General features: G+C 36.1%; 1 non-coding gene across 1 annotated transcript; it reads left to right on the top strand.

Annotated features, from left to right (window-relative positions):
• Positions 1–10522: 10522 nt before the first annotated feature.
• TRNAC-GCA (transfer RNA cysteine (anticodon GCA)) lies at positions 10523–10596 on the top strand. The gene has a single exon. It is a non-coding gene; the product is annotated as a tRNA-Cys (tRNA).
• The last annotated feature ends 7844 nt before the right edge of the window (positions 10597–18440 follow it).

The raw sequence follows: 18440 nt of genomic DNA, 5'->3' as shown, positions 1-18440 counted from the left end.
CACCCTTTCCTTGTAAGGATGGTGAGGATGGGGAGGAAGGACCTGATTTGAAGAGAGACCCCTCTAGACGAAGAGTGTACGAGTCCAAAGTGCCGTTTCATTCAAGGAAAATTCCTTACATTGATAACTTGTCAACCGTGCCGAATGTGGAAGCTCTCACAAGGGATTTTGATGAAATCCGGCCAGTAATATGGGATGAGTCTAGACCAACGATGCTTGCAAAGAGGATGCTTTTTTTTGATAAAGCACGAGTAAGCAAGGCTTGTAAAATGCACAACGTAAAAAGTGTCGTGAGATGCAGGTATGAGAGTCAAGTCCGATGGTATACAAGGCTGTTTGCCGCAGGTGGTTTTGGCCATGTAATTGGATGTTACGTGCGGCCGAGAAGAAGACATGTATGTGGAAAGTGGGTAAATACAGGTAGAGGTGGCTGAAACTGCAGAAATCGCTCTCAGGCCCAAACCTAACATACAAAGTTGACGTAAAGTATAAGATTAACTATAACTAGGTAGAATTGTAACTAATGGGCATATTATTTGAATATGTTGTCACCTGTAGAAGCGGCAGAAAGCCACCAACGTCTCTCTGTGTGCCGATACAAGCCCTACACATCTGCCTGTACAAATACGAGATGACAGCACCACCCAGTTGTAGATGGCTGTATCCTCGAACCGGCCAATATGATGCAGAAAACGGAGGCTCACTAGGTTCCCCGAAGTGTTCGGGAACAAGACCCCCCAAGTCAAGTAGAAGGAGCAACAACAACCTCGTATATCGCTATACATCCACCTTCGCTGACTCGTCGGTGATAGTATGGTGGATCTGCTCTAGGTGGTCTCTAATTGGGACCAACTGCATACGACTGGACCCAGATGCTACAGTCTCGTCCTCCGGCCTGAAACCCGTGAGCATGTGCAGCATATCCCAATAAGACTACCGCGAATAATATCTCATGGTCGCATGCAGTAAAACTAGCAAGCCATCAGCGGACAGGCCATATAAAATATCAGTGTCCTGAAGTGTGATGGTGGCCTCTCCGATGGGCAGATGGAAAATGTGCGTCTCCGGTCGCCACCGCTCAATCAAGGTCGTGATCAAAGCTCAGTCGAGCTGTATCCGGCCAATCCTAATAATCCTATATAATCTCATCTCCTCCAGGTAATGGACCACGCGGAGATGTAGAACTCTATGACTCAAAAACTCCCACAATAGATCCACTCTCCTGGCCCGGAAAGTCAGCGTAAACAACTGTCCGTCCCATATATACTCGGATCTATGCTGGGGCTATAGGGTTAATAGATCCAACGTCCGAGAGACGGGATGTATAGTCGCGTCCATGTCGTCAACTGTAAATTAAAACAACATTAATTGTATTTTATTCTGTATACTAAATATTAATTTTTTGAGATACACAATTTTTAGCGTTATACAAAAATTATACCTCCGGGTTTCGGGCTCGATATTTTGAGGCCCAGTGGCACCAAATTAACATTAGTAATTATGTGTGTTGATACAATTATTAACTTAATTGTACAAAGTTTGCATTTTCAACTACCAGTATAAGATACTTAAACAAAAGGAATTCTAAGCTAAAATACTACACATTACTATGCTACAAGGCTCTAAATTTTACTACGCTAAAAGGGTCTAGATTTTACTACGCTAAAAAATAATCTAAACTAAACATAACCAACAAATAAATTTAATTGCAAATAAAACACAGAACGGCATGAAAACACAAATGCAAATAAAACACAAAATGACATGAAAACACATATATATAAATCAGGATATTAACAAACAAATTTATTTGACAAATTTATATTTTTTTATAAAACACTAATATTAAATCCGGATAAATTTAACATACTAGTTTCGAAAAAAACACAAACCGAAATAGAACACATACAAATCAAATAATATGCATTATTATAAAAGTTTCAACTTAAAATAAACATAAATACCTCGATTTAGAATTTTCGGAAAACAAATAGATTGAAAATTTGACTCCGGAAGTGTGAATCAACAATAATACGAAGCTCTACTCGAATGTGGGACCTACGTTCTTCATCTTTTATGTGACGGAGGACCCAATTTTTTTTTTTTTTAAATGGTGGGGCAGCGGGTATGGGAGTGGCGGACCAAGATTTTTGATAGTTAAATATTGAGGAAGATGAAGCAGTCGTCGTCTAGAAGAAGAAGACGATTTTTATAAAATATATATAGTGCCGGGTATTTAGGCGCTATACTGTTAGTGTCAGCTTTTTATATATAGCGCCCAAATACTGGGCGTTATACATTAACGACACAGTTAACGTTAATATATAGCGCCCAGTATTTGGGCGCTATATATAAAAATGTCATCTTTTTTTTACACTTATTAAGGTGCTACTTGTCCAAAAGAACCTCATTTTGGTTCCGGACTCTACAAAAGAACTTTGCCAGCTCATAAAGTTTTTAAACATATGTAATTATGTGTTATACGCTTGTCCTTTATATAACTTTGCGCTTCAAAACGAGGATCACATTTTCTATTGATTTTGTCATCTTTTCCACACAATTAGTTACCAGCGACTGATGAGATGATATTAAGGAGGCTCATTTTAGATATTCTTGGGGCTGATCTGAGTAATTTTTTCTTTTTAACTCTAACTATGTTTATAACTTACAAGCACTGTTACATGCTTTTTTCGATTAATTTGCGAATTTATCTGTCCTATCAAATATTGCGGCGATACATATAAAGAAAATTAAAAGATGAAGAACCCCTTTTCTGTTTCTTTTCTTGTTTATTATTTAATCGATATTTGGGTGCACATATCAATTGAATTGATCAAAGCTTTCGAGAATATATAAGAATCATTTTAATCAAATTACCATATTAATATAGGTATTAACCCACATACAATAGTTCTATATAAAAGTTCCAATTAAACAAATACCTTGAAAACACATACTTCCTTTGTTTTCGTTTTTGTGATATTATTTCCTTTTTAGTCGGTTAGAAATATATTTCTATATTTTGTTATTCTTAATGATATATGTCCTCACACTATGAATTTACGATAATCATGTTTAAGCTCATAAATTATTATTTTTTTAATTCTTAAATTCTGTATCACTTTACTGTCTTGTTGTGTTATTCTATTTTTATATGGCTTTTTGATACTGTCCCTTCTTGCTTATAATTTTACTAGTCTCTCGGAACGTGTGTTGCACGTTTATTTCACTTTATTATTATAAAATTCATTTTGCAAAATGTTGAATTTTAATTATATAAATGTTTTAAGAATTCTTATTTGAGTTATAAAAGCATGCAGACATATTTATTTGCTAATCAATGTTTGTTTTACAATCGTCTCCATTATTCAACATAAAAAGTTACGTTCTGCTTGCTTTCTTTTTATTAATTACATAAAATGTTTAACTGAGATAATGTAGTAAAAATTATTAGTTCCTTTTAATCCAATGAGATAGCAGGCAAGCCGATATCATATTGAAATTAAGACCCTACCTTAATATAGTTGCAGGATATGAAGATTAGATTATCTCATGATTTAATGTATTATAATCACAAGTGGCACAATATTCAAAATACCGATAGCAACAAGAGTGAGAATAAAGATGAAACTCTTTACAAATACATGTTTGAAAAAGACGCTAAAATCACATTTCGTGACAAAAACAATAAGCAAAGGCTCGAAAACACATGAAGTAAGAAAATTAAGGCTAACAAAATAACCCAAAAAGAATATTTACTGATCTATAGAATGTATTAGTAACTGCAAAAGGTAAAGATAAAAATTATATCAACTGTAAAAGGCATGAAACCTCATGCAAATAACTAAAATAAGACTACAACGCAAACAAAAGAATTGTTAAGTTATAGAAATCAAATAATTGTGAAGTCAAGTTCCCAACAACAAAACTGTTGCTAAAAGAAATCTAATATTTTAGAGGTTCACGACAAAAAAAATCAAGAAGTATTCTCTCTATCCGAATTTATGTGATATTCTTTTTTTAGCCAGTCTTAAAAAATGAAATCTTTTTATATTTAGTAACGATTTAACTTTAAACTTTTTATTATCATTAGTAAGATGATCAATTTAGAAGCCACAAAAATTCTTATAGCTTATATTAGACAATAAATTTCAAAAGTATTTCTTATTTTATTAAAATCAATGCTCAATTAAACACCTTCATACAAATTGAAATGGAGAAAATATTAAAAATAATTAAAATAACGCGAAAAAATAAAACTTCAGAACCAAAAATATTGCTATGAAATAAAAGTAAATGAAGATACCAAAAATTAATATTTGTCAAAGGATTTTCTGATTTTTAGAAGGTTTCATAAAAAGTGTACTATAATATATACCAGATTAATTAAACACTGAAAATATATGATCGGGTGGGAATATGAGAACATGAAAGACAAACTTACAATATGAGACAGACAAATAATATACAACGTCTTTTTTCTCTTCAAATTCTTTTTATATTTGAGGTTGACATAAACATTTCTTTACCGAGAATGGTTTGATTTGTAATCAAGCAACTTTTAGGCAAAGGATTAATATTGAACCAGTTAATAACTATCAAAGGACACATCCATTCGTTTGAGGTGTTATTGCACGACACTTTCTTTTCTGTTCTTTTTTAACTAAAAATAATAATTAAATTATTTAGAGGGTATTTAGGTAATTTAACTTTTAAGTTAGGGAGTTCATGCATTTAATATAGTATAGATAGATAAAAATAATAATTAAATTATTTAGAGGGTATTTAGGTAATTTAACTTTTAAGTTAGGGAGTTCATGCATTTAATATAGTATAGATTAGGTAATTTAACTTTTAAGTTAGGGAGTTCATGCATTTAATATAGTATAGATAGATTAATGTGGTACTTATACTATCTTGAGCCGAGGGTCTATTGGAAACAACCTCCCTATCCTCACAAGGTAGGGGTAAGGTTTGCGTACAAATTACCCTCTCCAGACCCCACGATGTGGAATAATACTGGGTATGTTGTTGTTGTTATAATTCTTAAATTTTGTGTATATTCAAATAAATTTAAACATAATATGAAGCTAAGGAAGTATATAGTAAGTGGGTTGAATATTTATGTATGTTACATTGGTGAAATGTGAATGGTCTTGAGACTCTTGAGCCAGCAACAAAAGGGAGGAGTCGACTCGTTGCAATTTCGGCTGAATAATTATCATGTCACAAATTGAATTGTAGTGTGACTGATTTTGAAATTGGGATTTTTACCTATCTATATCATATATCAAACATTATTACCAAAAATGTTCATAATTTGTTATTTACCCATGTAGTCCACACTTTTACTACAAATTATATACCAATCCAAAAATAGGTAGATTTTGCCATTAAAAAGCCCTAAAATGAAGGCACCAAATCTGATGTGATTCTGTCAAGGATTTTATTCCAATTTTGAAACCGAAGGAGATCTCTCTTCCTGATGAAGGCACCAGTTGCGTAATTCTCTCCTTCCTCAACAGAAAGAGATCTCACAAAAAACGCAATCAAATTGTACAATTACTGAAGAGAGACTATATCTGTTCTTCGTCTCAAATTGTACAAAATTGCTCTTCGTCGATATCAGTATTCAAATTGTAGAAACTATATCTGTTCTTCGTCTTTTTTCCTATCAACTACACGAAATCATGTCAAAAATCCCAATAATGCTGAAATCGAATGGTAATTGGGATAACTATGGTAGATTTAGAGATTTTGAAGTTGATGCCATTGTGGTAGATGATAATGCAAACTACGGAATTCTCAGTTCTACAATTGCAGAACAATTATCGATTGATACATCGGATAAAATTATAGAAATCAAATACATTGTGAACGAGAATTGTCCTCCAATGGAGATTAGGAATGATATGGGGGTTCGTGCTTACATGGAAACCAAAAAGGAGAATAAAAACTTAGGTTCGTATCCTTTATGTATAAGCGTAAGAGATTTCAATATGGAATTGGCAATCAACAATGAAAGCACCAGTGCAGGTATGTTTGATTCGACATTGCAGAGAGTTATGGTGTTACTATGTTATCTACAATATTACTACAATTACCTACAATTAAACTACAAAGCTCACATAGTACTGAAAAGGATAAAGCAATGTTGCTTTCAAAATTATCTACATAGAAACTACATTTATGAATTTATTGTTTGCAGGTTCGTCTGGATCCCTAAACTTACTTGAATTTCCATCCTCACCAGCTATAGAGGAATATCAAAGTGAAATAATAACTGAATCTACGCAAACATATATTGAAGAAGGACAAGTTTATCAGGACAAGCAAACAGTAGCTGCTGCAATGAAGAATTATTCAGTGATGCACAAGTTCCAGTTCAGAGTAAAAAGATCTAGTCATAGAAGGTATGTAGTTATTTGTGGATAATATATCAGCAAAATCAGTGTATGATTGAAGATAGGTGGGTTTTATAAATTGTAGTTAAATTGTAGTCAGTTTGTAGTTAATTGTAGTTTTTTCATAAATTTGTGTAAATATTGTATTTCTTTTGTAGCTACTGGCTTATATGTGTTGCTGAAAGCTGTAAATGGCATTTCAAGGCAACGTCAATTAATGATTCGGCAATGTTCAAGATAAGAAGTTTCAGCCGTCAACACACATGCTGCCTAATGGATGAAACATTCATACAGCGCAAAACGTACTGCAGCAGTACTTGGTAGCATGGTCGTTCCAAAGTATTGTGATCCTAAGACTGTTTACACACCAAAGGACATACAAACTGACATGTTATCCGAACATGGACTGCTTTATTCATATTTGAGACTACTTTATTCATATGTCTTAATTAGTCTTAGTACAAAATTATATGTAAATTCTTACCTTTGACTCGTCCAAATCAAACCTCTTGTTTATCACATTCATAACACCCTTCAAAGATTGATCTATGAACTCTCGAAGGCTTGAGAGTTCCTCAAAAACATCCTTCCTATAGGCATCTAACTTTCCATCAACCTAAAAATTAAATATATAATTAGTTGGTAATCTTATTCTAACTGCTACAGTTACACTACAATTCAACAAACTATAATTGTTATAGATTTATACCACAAATTAACTACAATGTATAACATACTATAATTGTTATGTAATGAAGTCAAAATGTAGCAAATTATGTCAATATATTGTAGTTATTCATAATACCTGCACAATCCCCTTTTCCAACTTCATGAGCTTGCTACTGACAGATTCAATGTCCTCTTGACAATCTGTATATTTGGGTTCAAATGATGGAGAAGCAGCAGTTGGAACATGTGATGGTTGAGCACCATGTTCATCTTCATATTGAATCTTGTCTGGCAGATTAAGCACTCCAAGCTCTTCTCCAGATTCAATCATGTTTGTGAACTGAATGATGAAAATAACAGTTAATTCAAGTGACAAAAAAATGTAGATTCAATGTAGTTATTATGAATGTAATTGTAGCATCATACAAAAGTGGAAAAAAATACCTTGATCCACTCAGGCTTGATCATCTTCTCTTCAATTGCAGTTAACCAAATCTGCCCCTTTGTAGCTGACCATCTTAAAATGCGAGGTATAGATTCAGAACATCTCGTAGCAAGCTCGGTGCTGACGGACGAGCAACACTCATATAGCCACACTTGCAAGGCTAATGAGCATCCCCGTATCAGATAAGAATGTACATGGGGATTAAGACGATGTCGGACAGATTCAATAACCTGCTTGAAGGATTTGATACCCCATGGGTATGACTCAAAATTACCAGACTCTATTAGAAAGAACATAAACTTGTCTATGAAAGTCACATGGTCTTTATCAGAAGGACAAACAAAAAATTCCAACATATAAAGAATGCACAACTTCACCGCATCCACATCGTTTGCCCATGCTTTATTAGTCACTACATTTTTCAAATGCCATTTCTCAACCCTTTCTTTGTTCGGAAAATATGTATTCATTAAAGGGCTAACATAGGTGGAAGTGTAACCATAGTCTGAAAACTTATTCACACAATTAAGACCAGTTATCAACCCAAATTCTCTCAAGGAAAAATTCAATTTTTCACCCTTAAATAGTACTGAAAAATATGAGTCAGTAGACTTTGTCAATTCATACTTCATCAGAAGATGAAGTGATTGGTTTTGCATACAGATTTTGGGGAGACCTAATAAGTAACCAAAACAAGTTTTTCTGAAAACCCTTAAAGCATTCGGAGAGAGTAAAGCTTGTATCTGGCTAGGTATGCTAGGATCACACAAACTGTGGAATCTAAGCACACCATAATCAACATTTTGTTGTGCAAAGTAAGGTCCATTCTGTAGAAAATATAAAATTAATGAACATTAGTAGTTTGCATAAAAAGGAAACAGTAATCTACATATAACTACATGACAAATACAAAATATAACTAGAAGAAGAATAGCCTACCCACACCTATAACTACAAAACAATAACAGAAGAACAATGCACGTGTAAACATTATCTACAGGATGTAACAGTTACTTCAAGTATCTCACATAAATGTAGATTAACTGTAGTTAGAATGAAGTTAAATATATGAGCTATACAGGCTACAATAAAAAATAACATATCTACAATTTAACCATCAGACTACACATCAACTACAAACTAACTACATTTATACACTGTCTAAGAGTCACAGTTCCAATTAAACTACAAAATTGAGACAAAGAATCTACAAAACAGTTACTTCAAGTATCTCACATAAATGTAGATTAACTGTAGTTAGAATGAAGTTAAATATATGAGCTATACAGGCTACAATAAAAAATATCATATCTACAATTTAACCATCAGACTACACATCAACTACAAACTAACTACATTTATACACTGTCTAAGAGTCACAGTTCCAATTAAACTACAAAATTGAGACAAAGAATCTACAAAATTAGGACAACACCACATTTTACCAAAATACACTTGAACAATCAAAGAAGAACAATGCACTTGTAAACATTATCTACAGAATGTAACAGTTACTTCAAGTAACTCACAACATGTAGATAAATTGTATTTAGAATGAAGTTAAATGTAGCAGCAATACATGTTGCAATGAAAAATACCATCTCTACAATTTAACGATCAGACTACAAATCAACTACAAACTAACTACAGTATACACTGTCTAATAATCACAGTTCCATTAAACCTACAAAATTGCGAAAAATAATCTACAAAATTAGGACAATACCACATTTGGCCAAAAAACACTTGAACACTAAATTAACACTTGAACAACAGATTTTTACAACCAAAATCAAACTACAAAACAGTGAGGAAACATAAATAGTGTTTACCTTTATTGAAATTTTTTCCTTAACCAATTTTGGTACTTTTTTTGAGGGTTTCTTCTTCTTTGGTTTTGATGAAGAAGGAGAGACCTTGTGTTTTTTCACAGATGGAACTTTGGGAGAATCATCTACAAAATCGTCATCTACACTCAACTCTTTCCCCTTGCGTTTCAGTTGATTCTCGACTAGTTTATCAACTCCACCAACATCAACATCGTGCAAATGCTTGCTTCTCATTTCCGCACGAATTTGTCTAGGAGATGAAATACCAGTAGTTTGTTCACTTGCATGCGTCGTTTGTGGGTTTTTTGGTGGTGATTTTGGTGTTAAAACACCCAAATCAAAGGTTGGAATATCAGCTAATATAGCTTTTGATGATTTTTTTTGGGGAGTGTTGGTTTTTTTCATGATTTAGGAGTTGAAGACAAAGATGGAAGTGAATTCAAATCGTGGGGGATACTATCAACTGAAGGTAATTAAGTGGAGAAGAAAGTGATGGTAATTGTGGGTGAGAAGAGATTGTACGAGAATGGAGGAAAAACTGAAGGTAAATCGTGGGGGTGGGGAACTGAAGGTAAATCGTGGGGGGGGGGGGGGGGGGGGAGGAGAGAGAGGCGGGTAAACCAAATAACGTGAAAATACAGTCCTAAAATCACGCCTAAAATAAATGAAGGAATAATTATACCCTTAATTTGAATTATGGTATATAAAAGGTAATTTGGTATGCTTAAATGTAATTAACACAATCCTTAAACAATGAAGGTAATAATGTTTGATATATGGTATAGATAGGTAAAAATCCCTTTTCCTATTGTATTCATGAATATAGTAGTCTAAATACATCTTATAAAAATGTAAAACGTATTTACAGAATGTAATATAGCAAATAGTATCTATGGATAGCTAATTACCACTAAAATATAATGATTTATGAAAAGTTTTCTTTTGTTATCTCAGGGCTTTCACCAAACTTTTGTAGAGAAGACATATGTGTTGGAACTAAGTTGCGGAATTTACTGTCAGTACCTGTCGACCATTCCAGCATACTTAAATCCTAAGATAATATGAGTATTCGAGCTTGATGCGTTGTCCCCATTCCCCAAGACGTTGCGGCTATGTTATTCATGAAAGAGGAGCATATAATATTAATAATACTTCTGTAGCTTCTACCATCATCAGGGTCTATAGCTCAGTGGTAGAGCATTTGACTGCAGATCAAGAGGTCACCTGTTCGAACCCGGTTTTGGGCCCTATATATTTCAACAACGATTTTTAATCGCTTATTGTATTTGAGGGTTCAATCTGAGTGACCATATTGTTTTCTCGTTTTCTTTCTTCTTTGTTTTAGGATATCCCAATTGTAGATTAAAATGCAGATTTATGTGGAATCACTAGCATATTAAATTTGATTTTTGATCTCTATTTTTTTTTGACGAATCAATCTTATTTCTACGGTAAGATTGTATCTCTCTCCAGTTTGCTCACTTTTCAGTGCGTAATTAATTATCTTTTATTTCCCTTAAATTTACTCTCGAGCCTCAATTTCTTCTGTTATTATCTGCCTGTATTAACAATGGAACATTCTTTACAGTTGTTCAATCTGAGTGACCATATTGTTTTCTCGTTTTCTTTCTTCTTTGTTTTAGGATATTCCAATTGTAGATTAAAATGCAGATTTATGTGGAATCACTAGCATATTAAATTTGATTTTTGATCTCTATTTTTTTTTTGACGAATCAATCTTATTTCTACGGTAAGATTGTATCTCTCTCCAGTTTGCTCACTTTTCAGTGCGTAATTAATTATCTTTCATTTCCCTTAAATTTACTCTCGAGCCTCAATTTCTTCTGTTATTATCTGCCTGTATTAACAATGGAACATTCTTTACGGTTGTTCTTGTTGGTTGCAAAATTGCTCCTTCCCATAAGTTCCTGAAAAAGCAAAGGCCAAAGGTTTGAGAAATGTTTGCAAAGTCTATTTTACGTTTGGCTATTTTAAGATTTTACCTTTGAATTATATCCGCAGTTACTCGCAAATTTTCCTTTGGTATCCCTTCTTCTATGTTTACGCTCATTTCTCGTAATTACTCCTTTCAGTTCACTTTTATTGTTTTTTTTGTTATTTTCACACATATTAAGGAATTCATCTTTTAATATTAATTAATAATGAAATTGACCATATTAATCTTAATTTGTTCATTGAGCAATGCAACAAATACTCCTAGGCTCTTTACTCCAAGGGTACCTTTGAAAAAAAACCAAGTTAATTCCTTCTTGATATCTAAAATAGTAAATATTGTGGACCACAAAAAAAATAATAAATTAATTAAAGTGGACCGGAGAAAGTAATATTTTTTAGCCATATATACTCCCGCGGGTCAACCCGTGTCACCCCAAATCCACGTACGCTTGGGAACACCATCTCACCTGAGGATTATTCACCAACGCCAATAAAACCTTATCTGATCATTTTCAAAAGACCTGATTCCCACATCATACACGATATTTGTGAGCACCTAATTTTTGACCATACTTAAAAAATTTATCACTTTTTTAGTGTTTGATATTCGTTAATTTTAATCTTGATATTTTAGCCTTTAGTTCACTTTTTAGTAGGTTCATTTAATAAAATTGAAAACTATAAAAAATAGTCACACTTTTGGAATATTAATTTTACCTGGAAAAAAATTAAAAAAATAAAGAAAATCTACAAAAAAGAAAGAGTACAATAAAAGAATATTAATTTTGTGTTATTCTTATCTTGAAAGATTTTGGCAAATGCACTTGCCAAACGCATATTAGCTGTGATGAAATATTTCTTGTCCTCCTATTCACCCACCTCACACCATCTAATACACACACATATCATATACAACCTCACCCACATAACACCTAGGAGAACTGAAAAAAACAGAAAAGTGAAAGAGCATAGGGAGGGATCTCGGGAAATGAACGAAAAAGAACAATTAGAGGAGCACTAGCACTTTAGAAAAAGCAGAGCATCAACAACTAAGAAAAAGGGAGCTCCTTCTTCTTCATTCAAAAGAGTTCTCTTTTGTTTTTTCACTGTCATCCTCATAATTAAAACACCAATCACCATGTAAATCTCCACAAAAATACCACCAAACAGCCATAGCTCCCTACCCATTATCCTCCATTAGAAACCCAACAAAATCACCCCCAATAGCTCTCCAAACACAGTTTAAAAATGCAGCAAAATGGACACCGAAAATAGCTCCAAACGGTCACCAAAATGCAGCTAAAGAGCAGCCACAAATGACCCCAAAACAAGCTATGAAAATCAGCTCTAAGACAGCCCTAAACCAGCCCAACAAACATGTCCAAACTAAGCCAAAAATCTCAGCAAAACACTAATTTTCAGTAGTAAAACGCAACAACAGTAGCTGTTTGAGGAGCACAAAATTATCCTTTTTCCAAGCCTTCTTCCTCCACCTTAAACCCACACAAACCAGCTATAAATTCCACCTTTAAACACCCCCAAAACAGTCACTAAACCACCGTCAAACACCAGAAAAACGGTCGCCAAAATCAGCCAACATCGATCTCAAAATGCGACCAAAACCTGTTGCTTTCCCCCCCTAAAAAAACTCACAAACGCTGTTGAAATATTAGCGAAACAACCACCAAAACACAGCCCAAAAATCAGCTAAAAACACTCTTAAAACTGTCTCAAAATCAGCACCAAATCACCACTAAAGAATACAAGTTCAGTCGAGGTCATGATTTGAAGTCCCGTCAAGATTTCTGCCGCGGGTTCCTGTTGCGATTCAATTTTGTGAAAAAGCCCAAGGATCTCTACTCCTTATGTATTGATAAAATCTTTTTATTTATTGAAAGGTTCATTCATGTTCCTATTCTGCTCAATAACGTTCAAAATTTCATGCTTTAACTCATTCCCTACCATGTCTTTTTGATTGTTTATTTCGTTTAGGTTTGTTTACTAAGTGTTGAGATATTTTTAATTAATTACTTTATTACTATTATATCAAGTTAGATTTTTTTGTTAAATAAACTAGTCTAAGGTAATTGATTTATGTTTGGAGTTGCAAAATAAGCTTTATTTTTGGACATTACTTCTTTTGTTTAGTCTGCGGGATTCAAAGGGTAATGGGCCATATGAAGTTTAGTATTGAGCCTGTAATTTTAAAATAGAGAAGCTCTAGATCCTATCATGATTTAAGTTGAATGGGCTGTAGTTTCATTTAGTCAAAAGAATGGGTTCTGGACTATAGTTTTCGTTAATCCCAAAAGATAGAGTGCTAAGTTATATTGAGCGACTTGTTGATAATAGCTAAGTCACACCTCTTCCACAAAAAATCTCATATTGTCACGACCCTAAAACGGACCCGGTCGTGATGGTGCCTATCGTGAAACTAGGCTAGCCGATACAAATTTCCAAACCAACCAAACAATTATAATAAGTAATTTAAAGACATTAATAAGCTAAAATCCCATAGAATAAAGTAGGATAAAATAATGCGGAAACCAAAATACAGCCCGACATCGAGGTGTCACCAGTCATGAGCATCTATAACTCGTCTAAGAATATGAAAAGACAATATAGTCTAATACAAAGCTAGTACAAAGCGAAATAAAGATAGGAAGGAGAAGCACTGGGCTGCGAACGACAAGCAACTACCTAGTCAACTCCGAAAAGCCTGCTGGATGACAAATCAGCACTCGCTAGCAAGACCCGAGACTTCTGGATCTGTACACAGGGTGCAGGGAGTAATGTGAGTACGCCAACTCAGTAAGTAATAAAAGTAAAGGCAGCTGAGCAGTAAGAAAAACACGTAAAACATAGCATAATGCTACAACAAAACAATATAAATCCAGAACAATGCAGTAAAACAGTATGACTCATAAAAAAACATTTTAGTTCAGTAAAAACCTCTTTAAAATAACTTTTAGTAGTGCAAACGAATGATGAAAACAATGAGAAAAAAAGGATAGAAACATAAATCAACGCCTCGGACAAAACATATACCACAACCGCCCCTCGGGCTACCTCACAATCACTCGTATATGCCACTCGGGCAATAACATGAAACAACAACAGCCCCTCGGGTAATATCACATCTCACACTAGGTACCATGCTCACTAGGGGTGTACAGACTCCTTGAGAGGCTCTACAGCCCAAGCGCAATAACAAGCCATCTCGTGGCATAATCAAACAAGCCCTCGGCCTCAGAACAAGCCACCTCGTAGCATAACAAATCAGGCCCTCGGCCTCAAAATCATGAATCAATACAACACTGTTGCGGCGCGCAGCCCGATCCCATAGTATCCTCACAACTCAGGGCCTCGGCCTCACTCAGTCAGAAATCTCTCAAGCCACTCGGGTAACAACGAAACATGATGCTCAACCCAAAATATCTTTTAAAATATAAAAAACGAGTAAATATGGCTGAGTTATGAAAACAGTAGAATACAACATGACTGAGTACAAATATGAAGTCAAAATAGTGAGGAATAGTAGTAAAAATCCCCCAAGGGTCCAAAACAGTTGGCACAAGGCCCAAATATGGTATTCAACCCAAAACATGGTAATAATCTCCAAAACACAATGATATCAAACAACTTTTCAATCAAATACGTGACTTAATAGTCGTACGGGATGGACTAAGTCACAATTCCCAACAGTGCACGACCCCACGGTCGTCATCTAGCGTGTGCGTCACCTCAAAGTAGCACAACAATGTGAAATTTAGGGTTTCATACCCTCAGGATAACATTTACTATTATTACTTACCTTAATCCGGTCCAAATTCTAGCCCGCGATGCCCTTGCCTCTCGAATCAGCCTCCGAATGTTCCAAATCTAACCAAAACAGATTCATAAAATCAAAAATATGCTAAGGGAACAAAGCCCACTCTAAAATAACCAATTTACATCAAAATCCCCAAATTGGCTTAACTCGACCCTCGGGCCCACGTCTCAGATTCCGATAAATTTCACAACACTGTAATCCTTACACTCTCACGAGTTCATACATACCAAATATACCAAAATCCAACCACAAATGGCCCCTCAAATCCCTAAATTTAGGTCTCCCATTCCCAAGCCCTAAACCCCCAATTTGCTACTGATTTTCCATAGATTTCAAGTTTACAATGTTAAAATTATCATAGAAACAAGTTTAGGGTCCAAAAACCTTACCTCCATGAAACCCTCTTGAATTCCCTCTTCAATTTGCTCTCCAAAGCTTTCTCCCGAATGAAATATTGTGAAAAACCACTCAAAATCGCAAAGGCCAAATATATAAATGCTCCGCCCCAGCTAAACCGCTTCTGCGGTACAAAATCTCGTACCTGCAGAATCGCACCTGCGGTCCCAGGTGCGCACCTACAGAACCACTTAACCGCACTAGGACCACATATGCGATCACAATACCGCACTTGCGCTATCGCAGGTGCGCTCGAACAACCACTTCTACTGTTCCAGCTCCCCCTGGCCATTTCCGCATCTGGGACCCTCTACGCACTTCTGCGAGCCCGCACCTGCGATCCCCAAGCCATAGGTGTGGTTATGATAGGAGTTTCAGCACTTCAGCTCCAAATTCCAACTCTAAACTTCCTGTCAACCATCCGAAGTTACCCCGAGGCCCCCGGGACCCCAACCAAAAGCACAAATAAGTCATATTACACTATCCAAACTTATACCAATCTTTAAAACACCTAAAACAACATCGAAACATCGAATCAACTACGAATTCAAGCCTAAGAACTCTAAAAACTTCCGAATTCCGCTTTCGATCAAAAAGTCTATCAAACCTCGTCCGAATAACCTGAAATTTTGCACACACGTCACATACGACACAACAGACCTACTCTAAATTCTGGAATTTCATTCTGACCCCTATATCAAAATTTCCTATATCAACCGGAAAACGCCAAAATTCCAATTTTGCCAATTCAAGATAAATCTACTCCGGACCTCCAAAACACGTTTCAATCATGCTCCTAAGTCCCAAATCACCTCCCGACGCTATCTGAACCATCGAAACTCACATTCGAGCCCTTTTTCACATCAGTCAACATCCGGTTGACTTTTCCAGCCTAAGCTTACTCAAAAGAGACTAAGTATCTCATTTCTTTCCAAAACCTCTCCGAACCCGAACAACCAACCCGATAACACATAATACAGCTGAACAAGACAATAAGAAGCAGAAATGGGGAAAACGGAGCGATAACTCATGTAACGATAGGCCGGGTCGTTACATCCTCCCCCCTTAAACAAACGTTCATCCTCGAATGGGTCAAGAAACATACATGAAGTCTCAAGTAGGTGAGGATATCTGCTCCACATCTCCTGCTCGATTTCCCATGTAGCCTCCTTCACGACCGACCTCTCCACTGCCCTTTCACTTAAGCTATATTCTTTGACGTCAACTTTTGAACCTGACGCTCCAAAATAGCTACTGGCTCCACATCATAAGTGAGATCACCATCTAACTGGACTGTGCTGAAATCCAAAACATGAGAAAGATCGCCAATATACTTCCAGAGAATAGAAACATGAAATACCAAATGCACACTAGATAAACTGGGTGGCAAGGTAAGCTCATAAGCCACCTCCCTAATCCTCCTAAGCACCTCAAAAGGCCCAATGAACCGAGGACTCAATTTACCATTCTTCCCAAATCTCATAACACCCTTCATGGGTGACACCTTCAATAGAACCTTCTCACCAACCATGTAGGACACATCACGAACCATCCTATCAGCATAACTCTTTTGTCTCGACTGCGCAATACGAAGCCGCTCCTGAATCACCTTCACCTTGTCCAAAGCATCCTGCACCAAGTCTGTACCCAATAGCCTAGCCTCACCCGACTCAAACCAACCAATTGGAAATCTACACCTTCTCCCATACAAATCCTCATATGGAGCTATCTGAATACTCGACTGATAACTATTGTTATAAGTAAACTCCGCGAGCAGTAGAAACTGATCCCATGACCCTCCAAAATAAATGACACAAGCACGCAACATGTCCTCCAATATCTAGATAGTGCGCTCGAACCGCCCATCCATCTAAGGGTGAAAGTTGTGCTCAACTCTACTTGAGTACCCAACTCTCTCTGCACGGCTCTCCAAAATTGCGAAGTAAACTTAGTACCTCTATCTGAAATGATGGAAACTGGGACACCATGCAAACGAACAATCTTCCGGATATAGATCTCTGCCAACCGCTCTGAAGAATAGGTAGTACACATAGGAATGAAGTGCACGGACTTGGTTAGCCGATCCACAATCACCCAAATAACATCAAACTTATTCAAAGTCTATGAGAGCCCAACTACAAAGTCCATGGTGATCCGCTCCCACTTCCACTCCGGAATATCTATCTATTGAAGCATGCCACCCGGTCTCTGATGCTCATATTTCACCCGCTGACAATTGAGACACCGAGTTATGAATCCCACAATGTCCTTCTTCATTCTCCTCCACCAATAATGCATTCTCAGATCCTGATACATCTTTGCGGCACCCGGATGAATGGAATACCGCGAGCTATGGGCCTCCTCTAGAATTAACTCCTGAATCCCATCTACATTGGGCACACATATCTGCCCCTGCATCCTCAACACCCCATCATCACCAATAGTCACATCTCTGGCATCGTCGTGCTGAACTCTATGCTTAAGGACAAACAAATGAGGATCATCATACTGGCGCTCTCTGATGCGATCAAATAAGGAAGACCAAGAAATTACACAAGCCGATACCCGACTGGGATCCAAAATATCCAACCTCACAAACCGATTGGCCGAAGCCTAAACATCAATTGCAAGAGGTTTGTCTCCCAACAGGAATATATGCCAAACTCCCCATACTCACCGCCTTCCTACTCAAGGCATAGGCCACCACTTTGGCCTTCCCCAGATGGTACAAAATAGTGATATCATAGTCCTTTAGAAGCTCCAACCATCTTCGCTGCCTCAAATTGAGGTCCTTCTGCTTGAACAAGTGCTGGAGGCTACGATGACTAGTAAACACCTCACAAGACACACCATACAAATAATGCCTCTAAATATTCAACGCGTGAACAATTTCAACTGACGAGAAGCAT

Source organism: Nicotiana sylvestris, chromosome 11 (genome assembly GCF_000393655.2).
Source record: "Nicotiana sylvestris chromosome 11, ASM39365v2, whole genome shotgun sequence".
Lineage (NCBI taxonomy): Eukaryota > Viridiplantae > Streptophyta > Magnoliopsida > Solanales > Solanaceae > Nicotiana > Nicotiana sylvestris.
Note: the sequence above shows the minus strand (reverse complement) of the source record. Positions and strands in the feature narration are given on the sequence as shown.